Source organism: Rhinopithecus bieti, unplaced genomic scaffold, assembly GCF_001698545.2.
Source record: "Rhinopithecus bieti isolate Rb0 unplaced genomic scaffold, ASM169854v2 scaffold_31548, whole genome shotgun sequence".
Classification (NCBI taxonomy): Eukaryota; Metazoa; Chordata; class Mammalia; order Primates; family Cercopithecidae; genus Rhinopithecus; species Rhinopithecus bieti.
In genome coordinates, this window is record NW_016814470.1 from 3,664,496 (window position 1) to 3,679,852 (window position 15,357).

The following is a 15,357-nucleotide window of genomic DNA, read 5'->3' on the forward strand; positions in this document are numbered from 1 at the left end:
AAAAAAAAAAAAAAAAAAAAAAAAAACTAGCCGGGCGAGGTGGTGGCACCTGTAGTCCCAGCTACTCGGGAGGCTGAGGCAGGAGAATGGCGTGAACCCGGGAGGCGGAGCTTGCAGTGAGCTGAGATCTGGCCACTGCACTCCAGCCTGGGTGACAGAGCGAGACTCCGTCTCAAAAAAAAAAAAAATGTGTCTATTAAGGCCAGGTATGGTGGCTCACACCTGTAATCTCAACACGTTGGGAGGCCTAGGTGGGAGGATCACTTGAGGCCAGGAGGTTGATGTTATAGTGAGGTATGATCACACCACTGCACTCCAGCCTAGGCGACAGAGCAAGAACCTGTCTCTATAAATAAATAAATAAGATTTAAAAATCAGGTGCTGTGCTAGGTGCTAGTGACACAGGAGATAGAAGCAAATTATTTAGGCAGATAGTGAGGGTAAGAGTCCTCAGCAGAAATTCCCTTTTAACAAAAGCAGCCCCAAATCATTGCTTTTCTAACAAAGAGCAGCCTGAAAAATCGAGCTGCAAACAGGTAAGCAAGCTGGAAGCTTGCACAGGTGAATGCCAGCAGCTGTGCCAATAAGAAAGGGCTACCTGAGGGCCAACATAGCGGCTTCAACTTCCCTTCTGTCACCATGTGTACAGTAAAGGAACAGACAACATGGTGCCAGCCAGGTAGAAAGTTCATCTGCATAATAAAAGATTAGGGTGGGGTGGCCGGATTTTGCACACTATGCAAATAGCATACCTAGTCCTAACCACTTTTTCATGCCTTCTGCAAATTGCACACCTGGTCCAACCAATCTTTCATGCCCTATGTAAATCAGACACTATGTTCTCAAGCTCATTTATAAAACCCCTGAATTTCACCATGGACTGGAAACCCTTTCAGGACCCCTCTCTGTAGGAGAAAGCTTTTCTCTTTCGTTTGCCAATTTTTTTTGTTTTGTTTTTTTTTTTTTGAGACGGAATCTTGCTTTGTCACCAGACTGGAGTGCAGTGAGTGGCACAATCTCGGCTCACTGCAACCTCCGCCTCCCGGGTTTAAGCAATTCTCCTGCCTCAGCCTCCCAAGTAGCTGGCATTACAGGTGCGTGCCACCATGCCCAGCTAATTTTTGTATTTTTAGTAGAGACGGGATTTCACCATGTCAGCCAGGATGGTCTCGATCTCTTGACCTCATGATTCCCCCACCTCGGCTTCCCAAAGTGCTAGGATTACAGGCGTGAGCTACCACGCTGGGCCTCCTTTTTCTATTAAACCTCCGCTCTTAACCTCACTCGTGTGTCCACATCCTTGATTTCCCTAGCATGAGACAATGAACCTCAGGTATCACCCCAGACGAATGATGCCACTTCACTGGGAGTACAGCAATGAATAAAGTCTGGCCTGTCACAGCTGGGCTCATGGTCTGGGAGGGGGTAGGGGAAGCAAACAAGTAAACAACTCTAACACAAGGCAGAAGAAAATCAGCACTAAATATAGGCATCTGGGTGGGAAGAACAGGGAGGAGGGAGCAACTAATGAGGGTGAAGGAATGAGAGAAGCCTTTATGGAGGGTTTTCAGGGCCTCACTCTTAGTCCAAAACAGTGAACTATCAATGGAGGCAACAGCCCATGCACCCAAAGTGCTGTAAGCACTTGGAGCCTGGGTCACCCAGGGGTAGCTCGACCCCTCTGAGGGAAAGGGACCCTCAGGGAGGGAGGGAGACTGTGACCCTTGGCAAGGGCATGGGGAGAGGACAGATGACAGATTAGATTGGCCCCAGGGGTTGAAGTGTTGCTACTGATCAGAGGTGTGAGTTGTGGGCACTTTCTCAGTGCCAGGTTGGAGGGGGGCAGGAAAAAGATAAGAGGCCACCAGCCTCAGGAAATGAGGGTGGGGGTCTCAGCTAAAAGGGGAGGAGAGAACCAGCACTGATTGAGTGCCTCAAGTGCCTGGCATCACAGAAGCATTATCTAATGTTTGTAACTGCAAACTTTTTCTTTTCTTTTTTTTTTCTTTTTGAGATCAAGTCTTGCTCTTATCCCCCAGGCTGGAGTGCAGTGGCGCAATCTTGGCTCACTGCAGCCTCTGTCTCCCGGGTTCAGATAATTCTCATGCCTCAGCCTCTGGAGTAGCTGGGATTACAGGTGTGCAGCATTACACTGGCTAATTTTTATATTTTAGTAGAGACAGGGTTTTGCCATGTTGGCCATGCTGGTCTTGAACTTCTGACCTCAAGTTATCCTCCTGCCTTGGCTTCCCAAAGTGCTAGGATTACAGATGTGAGCCACCGCACCCAAACTAACTGCAAATATTTATTGAGCATCTACTATGTGTCAGATACTGTTTCAGGCAGTAGGAATACAGTGGGGAGCAAAACAAAAATCCTGCTCCTCATGCACAAATATTTGACATAATTTCAGAGATAAATACTTATCAACATTATTAAGTACTATAAAGAAAAATAAATGGAAAAAGAATGAAAGGAGGTACATTAGTCCATTTCACAATGCTATAAAGAACTACCTGAGGCCAGACATGGTGGCTCATGCCTGTAATCTTAGCACTTTGGGAGGCTGAGGTGGGTGGATCACTTGAGGTCAGGAGATCAAGACCAGCCTGGCCAACATGGTGAAATGCCGTCTCTACTAAAATACAAAATTAGCCAGGCATGGTGGTGGGGCCTGTAATCCTAGCTACTCAGGAGGCTGAGGCAGAAGAATCACTTGAATCCAGGAGGCAGAGGTTGCAGTGAGCCAAGATTGCACCACTGCATTCCAGCTTGGGTGACAGAGGGAAACTCTGTCTCAAAAAAAAAAAAAAAAAAAAAAAAACACTATCTGAAACTGGGTAATTTATGAAGAAAAAAGTTTTACTGACTCACAGTTCTGCAGGCTTAACAGAAAGCATGACTGGAAGGCCTCAGGAAACTTACAATCCTGGAAGGCGAATTGGAAGCAAGCACATCTGACCATGGCAGAGCAGCAGAGAGAGCGAGACAAAGGGGGAAGTGCCACACACTTTCAAACAACCAGATCTCATGAGAACTGACTCACTATTAGGAGAATAACAAGGGGGATGTCCGTCCATGATCCAATCACCTCCCATCAGGCCCCTCCCACAACATGTGGGGATTACAATTTGAGATGAGATTTGGGTGAGGACACAGAGCCAAACCACATCAAGGTGCTACTTTCCCCCCCCCCCCCTTTTTTTTTTTGACAGGGTTTTGCTCTGCTGCCAAGGCTGGAATGCAGTGGTGCAATCATGACTCATAGCAGCCCCAGCCTCCTGGGCTCAGGAGATTCTCCTGCCTCAGCCTCCCAAGTAGCTGGGACCACAGGTGCATGCCCACTTCACTCAGCCAAGAGGTGCTATTTTCAAAAGATCATTAGGGAAGGCTTTCTGGAGGAGGTGACATCAGAGCAGAGACCTGAATTAGTAAAAGGAAGAACCTTACAACATTAATTGAGAGGCGTTTGCCTTCCCCAGTCTAAAGATGAAGAAACAAATCTCAGAAAAATACTCTGGATTTCCCAAGGTTACAAAGTATCTAAGCCCTTTTCTAGGGGAGAGATTCTTGGCTTAGGTTCACACTCAGAGGCAGCACCTGAGCTTTGGACCCACCTTTAACTGACAGCTATGGTCTCACAGCTCTTAGACCACCCCACTTGGTATGGGGCCAGCCCACTGATTTCTTTATTTCTTCCCCTCCCCTTTCTTGTCCTTCCTCCTTTCCCTCCTTTCCCCCTCCTTGTTCCTTCTCTCTCTGCTTCTCCTCTTCCCCTACCTGCTTCTGTCTTCCTTTTAAAGCATTTTATTATAAATACTGCAACATCTACAACACATAAAGGTTCACTTCAGTGCACAACTCTAGGGAGAACACCCGAGTAACCAGCACCCAAGTGAAGAAATAGGATATTGCCACCACTCCCAGAAGCCTTTATGTGTTACCTCCCATTTTCTTATTTTTGGTAGCTTCCTTGATTTCATCGTTTTACCATTTGTATACACTTCCTTAAACAATAGTTTGGTCTTGCCTAATTTTGAACTTTAAATAAATGGTATATTTCCGTATCTATTATTAGTGCCTTTCTTCTTCCACTCAGTATCATGTTTACAAGACCCGTCCACATTGCTGGTGTGTTAGTCTGCTGGAGGGTTGGCGGGGCCTAACAAAGTCCGACAGACTGGGTGGCTTAAACAGCAGAAACTAATTATCTCACAGTTCTGGAAGCTAGAAGCCCAAGATCAAGATGTTGGCAGGGTTGGTTTCCTCTCAGGTCCTCTCCTTGGCTTGGCGACAGCTACCCTTTCTCTGTATCTTTACATGGTCTTTTCTCCGTGCATATCTGTGTCCAGATTTCCTCTTCTAATAAGGACATCAGCCATATTGGATTAGGGTCCATCCAATAACCTCATTTTAATTTAATTACCCCTTTAAAGACCCAATCTCCAAATACGGTCACACTTTGCAGTACTAGGGGCTGGGATTTCAATATACAAATTTGGAGGTAGGAGTGGGGGATATAATTCAGCCCCTAACACTGGAGGTATTGGTTGGTGCAAAAGTAATTGCGGTTTTTAACACAGTTTCTTTTGCACCAACCTAATAACTGTAGTTGATTCCTTTTCATGACTGCATAATATTCTGTTTCATGAATATACCACAGTGTAGTTATCCATTTTCCTGTTGATGGGCACTTGAGTTGTTTCCAGTTTGGGACCATTACAGACAACGCTACCTTGAACATTCTTTTACCTGTAACTTCTGCTCATGTGCACGAGTTTCTCTAGGGTATGTAACTGGAAAGGAACAACTGAGTCATAAGGTATACTTATCTTCAATTTTAGGAGCTATGCAATTTTCCAAAGTGGCTGCACCAATTTCCCCACGCCCCAGCCATATATTCTCATATCTTGGTTGCTCTACTTCCTCCTCAGCACTTGGCATTGTAAACTAAAAATAAAATTCTAAGCCCTGCAACTGACTGAATGGACCCCCTACTCTCGGCCAACAGTACTTAAAAACTGAGTTCCTGGCCTTGAGGAGACAGGAGGTCAGATCGCAATTTGGACACAACAACTGAGCAGCATTGTATTTATTTATTTATTAGAAACAGTGTCTTGCTCTGTCACCCAGGCTGGAGTGAAGTTGCATGACCATAACTCCCTGCAGTCTCCAAGTCCTGGGCTCAAGCAATCCTCTCACCTCCGCCTCTCAAAGTGCTGGGATTACAGGTGTGAGCCACTGCATCCGGCCCAACTGATCAGCTTTAATGTTAAAATAGAGATTATAAGACTGAAAGAATGGACTCTTTATAAGATATCAAACGATATACAACACCTAAGGCCATGCAATGCTAGGGTTAAGTCACTACGCTCCCCTACACTTAAAAAATAAACTCTGTTCTAACTGCCACAAGGTTTTTCTTTTTCTCTAGCAGCTAAACAAGCACTGTCCTTGAAATAAACAATTTTAAAATAAGCTGCAACTCAATCCACCGCCAGATACTACCTAACTGACCCCTGTTCCACAAGCTGCATAACTACAGCTCTGATTGGACAAGAGTTATTTCAGTTAACTTTCTCCTGATGAGAAGACCAGCAACCATGGACTGGTCTGGCTGGTTTACAGAGGCTGCACACTTGAGTGCCTTTGTGTCCTGAAAAGACCTTTTGACATATAAAGCCTAACTGTACTACATTTAAACGTTACAAAATCTCCACTGCAAAGAGAACATGGGTCATATGTAATGTGCATATTTATTCAAGTATGCAAGTATTAGGACCACTTACATGAATATTCATAGCTCCTCCTGTATCCTGTTGAATACCTATGCTTGACCAACCATTCAGCTTAAATTCCTGTCTTACCCTTCCCTCTCTCCCTCAAAGTGTGTGTTTCTGGGCTTCCACCAAGGCTAACACTTCCCAGCCTGTCAGAATGGCCACTTTGCTGGCTATAACCCTTTATAAGAAACAAAGCTCTCCTTTCCAAATTTATATATTGAGTTTTTAGTTAACAGCATTATCAAACTTCGCAGTGTTAATTGTGAGGTAGTTTCGGATTTCCCTGATGATTAAAGATGTTGAGTACACTTTCACATTCACCATTTGGAGCTCCTAATTTGTGACATACCTGTTCATGTCTTTTGCTAGCTTTTCTAATGTCTTATTAAAATTTTTTAATCTCTTCACTTTCTATGCTCACGGCAATTTTATTTTAAGGGCATAATTAACACTTTCCTGCCACTGCACCTTAGAACCATTTGATCCACACTGGAAATGTGGATTAGCTTGAATCTCAGAGAGCAAGTGTTGGAGGCTTCATCACTTCCTTCTTGAAAGCCCTTGGACTTCTTACGGAAACATTCCACTCTTTCCCTCCAATTTCCTACCTCCACATGTGGATAGAGCCTCACTTCCTACTTAACCTGCTGCTACACCACCCTCATTGAATTATGAAAATTGAATGCAATCATGTGTAAATGTCCAGCATGGTCCTGAGAACCCTGTATGGTATTAGTAAATATGACTTTCCTTCCCCCTTCTTGTTGCTGTATGGAATGTAAGATGGGCAACAGCCAAGAGTACCATGTACTGAGTGCTCCTGAGTGCTAGGTGGTATGCTGAGTTATGGATTTCACTCGGGGCAGTAACGGCCCCCCTTGCCTTTCCTGCCTGGAACTTGGAGCTCCAGCAAGCATCTTGGACCATGAATTGTGGCCCTAAAGGGTAAAAAAGCCCAGCTGTCTGCCACAATGGAACCACCAGACAAGTCCTTAAAAGACAACTTGTTTCATCATCTTAAAACCACTGTTATTTGCTTTTCTATGATACAAGACAGCCTAATCCTGATAGTTACGAGAAACAGATGTTTTCAGCTTATTACAAACATGTGTTTGGTTGAGCCAAATTTTCCTGTCTCCATGAAAATCATTTTTGCTGGTCAGTAAATAATACATTTAAATGTCCACACTAAAATTTATATTTTTCAAACAGCCCATTGGGTATTTTCATGTGATATAAGTAATTGAGACATAGCACCTTAAGTAGCTAAGACACTGGTATCCCTTATGAGAGAAAGCATCCTTGCTCTTTATAAGAGGATATCTTGTTTAAGCAAGCACACAAAGGTATATGTCAGGATACTGAGGAGGTGATGAATTCGTTCTTCTTGAATTGAATTAACAGCAAGTATCCACAGAGCACTTCCTGTGTAAGTTAGTCAGGCTGAGTGTATCAAGAGAGTTCAAGGTGAAATTCTCAAGCCATGGTCCCTAGTCTCCATGACTGGAATGTGATAAAGATATAGGTCATCTCACTGTCATATAGCAGGCTAATGTGTTTGGTCACTGTGTTAGTCCATTTTCACATTGCTACAAAGAACTGCCTGAGATTGGGTAATTCATAAAGAGATTTAATTGACTCACAGTTCTGCATGGCTGCGAGGCCTCAGGAAACTTACGATCATGGCGGAAGGCAAAGAGGAAGTAAGCACCTTCTTCCCAAGGTGGCAGGAAGGAGAATGAATGCAGGAGAAACTACTAAACATTTATAAAACCATCAGATCTCATGAGAATTCACTATCACAAGAACAGCATGGGGGAAACTGCCCCCATGATTCAATTACCTCCACCTGGTCTCTCTCTTGCCACATGAGGATTATGGGGATTACAATTCAAGATGAGATTTTGGGTGCAGACACAGCCAAATCATATCAGTCACTGAATCATTATTAAAATAGGAAGTAGTACATACATGCGTGCATACACACACACACACATACACACACACTAATGAGGAGGTTGAAGAGTTTAGCGGAAGGCAATGTGATGCAGGGGCGAACACTATGGATTCTGATTTAAGGCCCTGGATGATTCACTTAATCTTTCTAAGCCTGTTTCCTCATCTGAAAAACAGTGGCTCTTAAAACAGATGTATTGTGAGGATTAAATGAGGAAATGCATATAAAATGGCTAGCACAAAGGAAGCACTCAACAGATGTTCTATAAGGTGGGTTTGTTTTTAACTTGTCAGTAGGCTAATCTGGAGCAAAGACTGATCTGTCACTTCAGCAGAAGGCTTTACTCCAGACTATTAGAGCCAACCCCCAACCAGGCCCATGGAGCGAGCCCGCTGAAGCCCCGACTCCAACACCCTGGCCTTCAGTGGGTCCCAGGGCCCCTCACCTCCCCAAGGGAGCAATGCTCCACATCACCAAAGCCCAGAAGAGCTTCCCAGTGTAAGTACAGATTAAGTTCCAGTTTTTATTTAAAGATCCTTATTTCTGGACATTTATTTTGGGGATTACAGTGGCGGCTTAAGCTTCTTTAAGACATTGTGAGTTGAAGTCTTTCCTTCACTTGGCTGCTAAAGTTTAATTCAGTGTAATTATTTCATATGGCATCGACTATAATAGTTTCATAATTTCTAGTATATTAAGCACTTAATATGTTGTGTCATTTGAAATCACATATTAAATTCAGCAAAGTACATTTTAATGAGAGCTAAGTGGTGTGAAAATATTAATACAATGTGATGGTTCATCTTGGTGTTCTGATTTTGTAGGTCTGTTTCTAAGGCACAAACGCCTCACTCACCAGGTAAGGGGAACGCTGAGCCGCCTGAGGCTCCACTGGGTGTCTGACAATACTAGATATTCCCTGTCTTCTGTTGTATAGCAATTGACAGTGGCATTTCTCATGGAGCCTCACAACCCTGTGTGGTAAGTAGAAAAATCATCACTTCCATTTTAGAGATGAGAAAACAGAATCAGCAACTGGAAGAGACTGGTGACCCAGCTAGTCACAGTTGATGAGACATAAATACGGACCTTCTTGGCTGAAAGTCACTGCAGTTTTCCCCTGTACCACTGCTATGGTCACTGCAGCCTTGGCAGGGAGCGATGTCTGGACTCCAGGGCAGCCAGGATTTGGAGGAGGTGTGACACTTTTCCTTCCATCCTTGCAAACCCACATAGGGAAACTGAAAGCTAGAGAGAAGCTGGCAGATCCTGTGCTCAGACTTGGCAATTCCTCTTTTTGAACCTTCTTTCTGAGCACGTCCTCCACACCTTAAACCTAAGAACCTTATGCCCTTAGGCCATCCTGGGACTGCCAGAGAAAAAAGTCTTGATGAAATAAATCACAGTGAACTCTCGATAGAGCAACGGCTCAAAATAATGATGCATCAGTGGCAGGATTTAAGGCAAGAGTAAGATTACTGGAGAGAGCACCCCAGAACCCCTCAAACTGTACTCCCATATTACATCTCGGTGTAACGTGAGCCCTTGGAGTCAGAGCGATCGGAGAGCAAATTCCAGGACTGTCACTAACTAGCTGTGTCCTTAGATAGGTCACCTAACCTCTCTAGGCCTAGGCTTTCCCTATCAGTAAAAGAGGAATAATAACCAGCACCACCCCCGCACCCCCATGCTTATGTCTCAGAGATACTCACATGAAATAGGACGCCAGAAGACTCTGTGCTGGTCTTAAAGGGCAAGGAATCGTACTAAGCTAAGTAAACAGGTATTACTGAGTCTATGTAGTGTCCCGTCTCAAAGCATAACTGCATCTTAACCAGGGCCTTTGGTAACTCAAATCTAAAGGATTAAAGACATCTGGGCGAAAATACTCCCCGTCGTGGCTAAAAGGAGCAAAACTTAGGGACTCCTCTCTACCCTGCGACTTTTACCTTAAAGAAAGTTTATTTCATGCAGATAGTTGCAAGATGAAGGAAAGAAGAAGGGTAAGGAAGTGGTTATGTATTGAGCATTAGAATAGCCCAGGACTATTGTAAACACTTGGCATCAATCAGCTCATCCAACGTGCTAGGGCCTTTCACACCCAATCCTGCATTTAACCTTCAAATGACCCCGCAAAGCAGGCAGCACAATCACCATCCCACAGGTGAGGAAACATCTTTTAAGACATTCTGGGCACAAATATGAGATCTGGGGGAGAGTAAAAGGGGCAGCCTGGGCTGTGCAGGGGGACAGGCGGGACCAAAGGGCTCCACTGAGGCCCAGCATCTGGGATGGATTAGAACTGATGTCAACACACCAGGGGCCACACCAGCAGAGCAAGAGCTCTGGGCACACCAGGCTTAGCAGGCTTGAAAGAAACTCCCTCTGAGAGGTCAGCTGGCCGCAGCTGACCCTGCCTCTTCCTCCAGGCCACCCTCTGAGCTGTGGGCACACAAACCAATTTGCCTACTCCACCTCCCTTCAGCCTAACTTTGGAAAAACTCATTCCCATTGAGGTGAATTAGGTGGCAGAGTGCACTTCAAAAGAGATATTATAAGAACAAGACTTGACTCAGAGCATGAGCAGCTCAAAGGAATTTCTGGCAGCCTGGGGGAGTGGGTCCTCCCCCACACTCAGGCCCCCTCCAACTCCGCTCTGGCCACGCTCTGTGTCTGGGGCCTTTGGAGCTTCAGGGTCAGGCATGTGAACAGCACATTGTCACTGTGCTACAATCCCAGGGCAACACCTCCTGAAACCACTAATGCCATTCCTCCCAGGTCTGCACATAAACAAAGCCACAGGGGCCTCTCTCCACATCCCCGCTCCTTCCTCCCTCCCTCCGGTGGGGCTGATGGGAGTCCCCAGCCCTTCCTGCTTCAAATAAAATGATACAAGAAAACACGCAATGCTCTATGTCTGTAAAGGAAACACTACATCATTTTAGAGAATCCTAAAGTTCATGTCTTCACTGACATTTTTCCATATGAAACAGCCCATTTCTTAATTATTCAAAATAAACTTGGCTCTGCCCTCTCCTACTCAAGGCAGTGGGAAGTACCACCTCAGACAGGGTAGGGGGACCACTCCTCATCTCTTGGGGTTCTGTAGTCCAGAACATTCAGGGAAGATTGCCAGGACTCAGTTCTTTTCAGGCCTGCAGAGTGAAGAGAAGCCAGCAACTCTGAAGGCGGCAGAAGCCGGCTCCCACCGCAGCTCCAAGCCTACCCACCAGTCCAGTCCTCTCTGCCACCCACACTCTCCTTGCCTGCAATGCCTATTCCCTCAAGGTCTGTGGGGGCCTGGGACTTCCCACGAAGTCATGGTGCACTCGGCTCTCCCCTAAGCCCCTCCGTGCTGCCTCCTCTCCACCTCCATGCTAAGCCAATGTATCCCCTCCCCTTCACCCGCCTCCTGCTTCCTCTGCACTGGCCTTTGGAGCTTAGAAGCGTGTTGTGATACGATTCAGCAGGTCCTAGGCCCTAGATCCACAGCCGCCCCTGTGGTCTGTTCCTGGGGCCCTCCATGGCTCCAGGATGACCAGCTTGCTTCACCCTTCTAAAAGAGAAAACACAAACCCTCTTGAATTTTTACATCTTGCTAATTATTATTATTTTTTTCATGGTACTTGGAGAATGCAGAATATCAGAAAATTATAATTACCCAAAAACGTCCTTCAGTTATCCAGTTGCAAGAATGACAGCATTTCAATGCTGAAAAATGTCAAGGATCATCTCTAGGGTAGTTTCCTCACTTTGCAGAAAATAAAACAGAACCAGAAACAGAGAGGTACAGGGAGCAGGCCAAGGTCACAAACAGTTTCAGGTGGAATGAGAACTAGAACTCAGATCTTTCTCCTCTGCAAAATTGCTCGACAAGAAAAAACAGACAAACAAAAAATTGGCAGGGTGCTGTGGCTCACGCCTTTAATCCCAGCACTTTGGAAGGCTGAGGCACGCAGATCACTTGAGGTCAGGAGTTTCAGACCAGCCTAGCCAACATGGTGAAACTCTGTCTCTACTGAAAATACAGACATTAGGTGTGGGCAATGGCACATGCCTGTAGTTCCAGCTACTCAGGAGGCTGAGGCAGGGGAATCGCTTGAACCCGGGGGGAGGGGTTTGCAGTGAGCCAAGATGATGCCACTGCACTTCAGCCTGGGGAAGAGACTGAGACTCTGTCTCAAAAATAAATAAATAAATAACATAAATAAAAATAAAAATTTACCCAGCATGGTCTAATTTTAATAGGTGAGCCTGTAGTCCCAGCTACTTGGGAGGCTGAGGCAGGAGAATCTCTTGAACTCAGGAGGCAGAAGTTGCAGTGAGCCAAGATCGCACCACTGCACTCCAGCTTGGGTGACAGAGTGAGACTCTATCTCAAAAAAAAAAAAAGTCCAGGCATGGTGGCTCACGCCTGTAATCCCAGCACTTTGGGAAGCCAAGGCAGGTGGATCACCTGAGGTCAGGAGTTCAAGACCAGCCTGGCTAACATGGTGAAACCCCATCTCTACTAAGGCTGCACTCCAGCCTGGGTGACTCCATCTCAGAAAAACAAACAACAACAAAAAATCTACCTCTGGCTCAAAGTAACACATGCTCATGTAGCCAGAAATGCTGAACCAATAACTAGGTCTATCTCATGCTAGTTTCCACAACAAGGCATTTATGAAACCACCAGCCCTACCTGTTCTAAATAAATGAATAAAAATGTGGATGCTGGCCGGGCGCGGTGGCTCAAGCCTGTAATCCCAGCACTTTGGGAGGCCGAGACGGGCAGATCACGAGGTCAGTAGATCGAGACCATCCTGGCTAACATGGTGAAACCCCGTCTCTACTAAAATACAAAAAACTAGCCGGGCGAGGTGGCGGGCGCCTGTAGTCCCAGCTACTCGGGAGGCTGAGGCAGGAGAATGGCGTGAACCCGGGAGGCGGAGCTTGTGCAGTGAGCCGAGATTGCGCCACTGCACTCCAGTCTGGGCGACAGAGCGAGACTCCGCCTCAAAAAAAAAAAAAAATGTGGATGCTAATTGAAGAAGATTAGCATCATCTGCCATCAATGTTAATATGCTTTTTGGTTATTTGCAATTCCTTTTTGTAAATCTGGGGGGAACATCATTGTATGCTAATAAACGCCATTGTATGCTAATAAACGCCATATTAGCATTCTGAGGTTTGCGTTTGCCTACTTCTTACTTTATGTCAGATGAGAAGCTAGTCAAATGACTTCCATTTCACTGAAGAGGGGTAGCGAGTGGTGAGAACTCAAGGCCCCAAAGGCCGAACTCCCTGGCGGCGGCCCCCAGGAGCCACAGCACTGCTGGGAGCAGCAACTACCACCACAGTGGTCTCCCTTGAAGGGCTGGCCTAGATGGGTGACACTAACTCTGGTGGCTGCAAGGTCCTCTCCCTGGATCTCGGTCCCCGTCCTCCCAGCGCTGCTGCAGTTATCATCAATGACAGCTCCAATGTCACCTTCTCTCTTGTCCCCCAATGAAGTGGCCATTATCCTCCGGGCACTTTCTATGCCACACTTTCATAGCACGTCTCAGCATCCAGAAGTCTCTTTCATGTCTGCCTGGCTCCCTTGCTGGAACCGAGCTCCATGACCACAGCAAACCTAACCACTCACGCACCCCTGAAACCCCGGTGCTGACACCAAAGGTGTTCAATTGATTTGTTGAAGGAATGGAAGTAGGAAGGAAAGTCTGAGCTGCTCAGGGCTTCTGGAGTAAGTCTCACACGGAGAGTGGAGGCTGCACTTGTCTCATCTTTTCCAAACTCTGTGTTTAAAAAAAAAAAAAAAAAAAAAAAAAAAAATCAGTCTTTGAAAGCAGACTCGCATCCAAATCCCAACTACTTTAACCAGTGGCAGGATCATTGGGGCAGATGGTTTAACCTCCCAGAGCCTGTTTGCTAAACTGCAAAATGGAGGAAATGACACCAATTAGGTTAAGCGCCTGGCTCTTTCTAAATGTTGGCTCAAACGGTGGTGACCCTTCCCAGACTTCCATCACTACTGGAAGTTTGGGTCCCAAAGCAGACACCCTCATCCCCTTGGCTCCGAATGCAGGGAGCGAGACCCGAGTAAGCCCAGGGAAAAATGAAGGCGTGCCCTGGCCCACCCTCCCCACAAACTCCCGCCGCAGCCCCTGTCGGCCCCTTCCGGCCCACGGTGGGTGGCCCCAGGCCTCGCTAGGGTCACGCCTCTCGGGTCCCGGCGCAGGGAAGGTTCCAACCAGCGACTCGCAACCTCTTCGGGGTCCCGAATCGAACAACAACATGGTGCCCATGGGGTCCCCAACACCCGTGGGGACCCCATGGGCACCATGGCCCCTCGCTCCAAAAATGCATTCGCGCAGCGCAGACGCGGCTCGGTAGTTTCGAGGGTCGGCGCTGCACCACCCCCGCGCAGCGTTCGACTAAACACCGGGTTCTGATCCCTCCGCGCCTCCTCCGCCCCCGCAGAAAGACGCACAGGCAGCACGCACCACGTGACGGAGCGTGACCGTCCGCCGGGCGCGCGCAAAGGTCGGGCGGGAAGAGGGCCTATTTCCCATGAGTCCTTCATATTTGCATATACCATGCAAAAATGTTAGAGAGATAATTAGAATTAATTTGGCTGTAAACACAAAGGTATTAGTACAAGATATTGATGCAGAAAGTAATAATTTCTTGGGTAGTTTATAATTTTTAAATTATGTTTTAAAATTAACTATCACATACTTACCGTAAGTTTAAAGTAGTTTGATTTCTTGCCTTTATATATCTTCTGGCAAAACGTTACGACCGTGCTCGCTTCGGCAGCACATATACTAAAATTGGAACGATACAGAGAAGATTAGCATGGCCCCTGCGCAAGGATGACACGCAAATTCGTGAAGCGTTCCATATTTTCGCCCCAGGTTTTTTTGTTTGTTTGTTTGGTTGGTTTACACCACGTTTATACGCCGGTGCACGGTTTACCACTGAAAACATCTTTCATCTACAAGCAATATCTTTTGTTTAACACAAATAAAATGCAGTAGTCCTAGGAGACGGAATAGGAGGTGGGCCTAGGCAGACTCATCTCTGCGGTGCATTTTGCATCTGGCTCTCGGGCCCCAGTTTGCGATCTTTCCTATCTTGCCTCTGCTTCCCTCTGCACAATCCTGAGTATTGCAGTACCTTACACTTAAGGAAACTTCGTCTTGCCAAAGTTGATCCATTTCAGCTCCGAAACATAACAGGACCTAGTGCAACGACAAAAGTATGAGGAACTTGTAACAAGAGAAGAGTGACCAAATCCTTTGGGAAAAAAAAAAAAAAAAAAAGCCACCACTTAATGAGTATCTACCATTTGTCAAGGGCTTCACCAATATTTCATTGAAATATTCCTGACCAAATAAATAATAAAAGAAAAGAAAAAAGAAAAGAGGGGGGAGGGGCAGAAAAATAAAATAATCTTTAAAAAATTCCAGACAGCCCCACCCTGTGGGTTTTACTGTTTTACTGTCATCATTTTACCCCAGTCACTGAGAGGTAAAGCCTGATAGGACTTATAGAGGCACAGACCCTGAAAAAATCGGGACCCAGTCCTCAGGTAATTGAATTGCAAAAACACAGTCCTAAGTGGTAAGA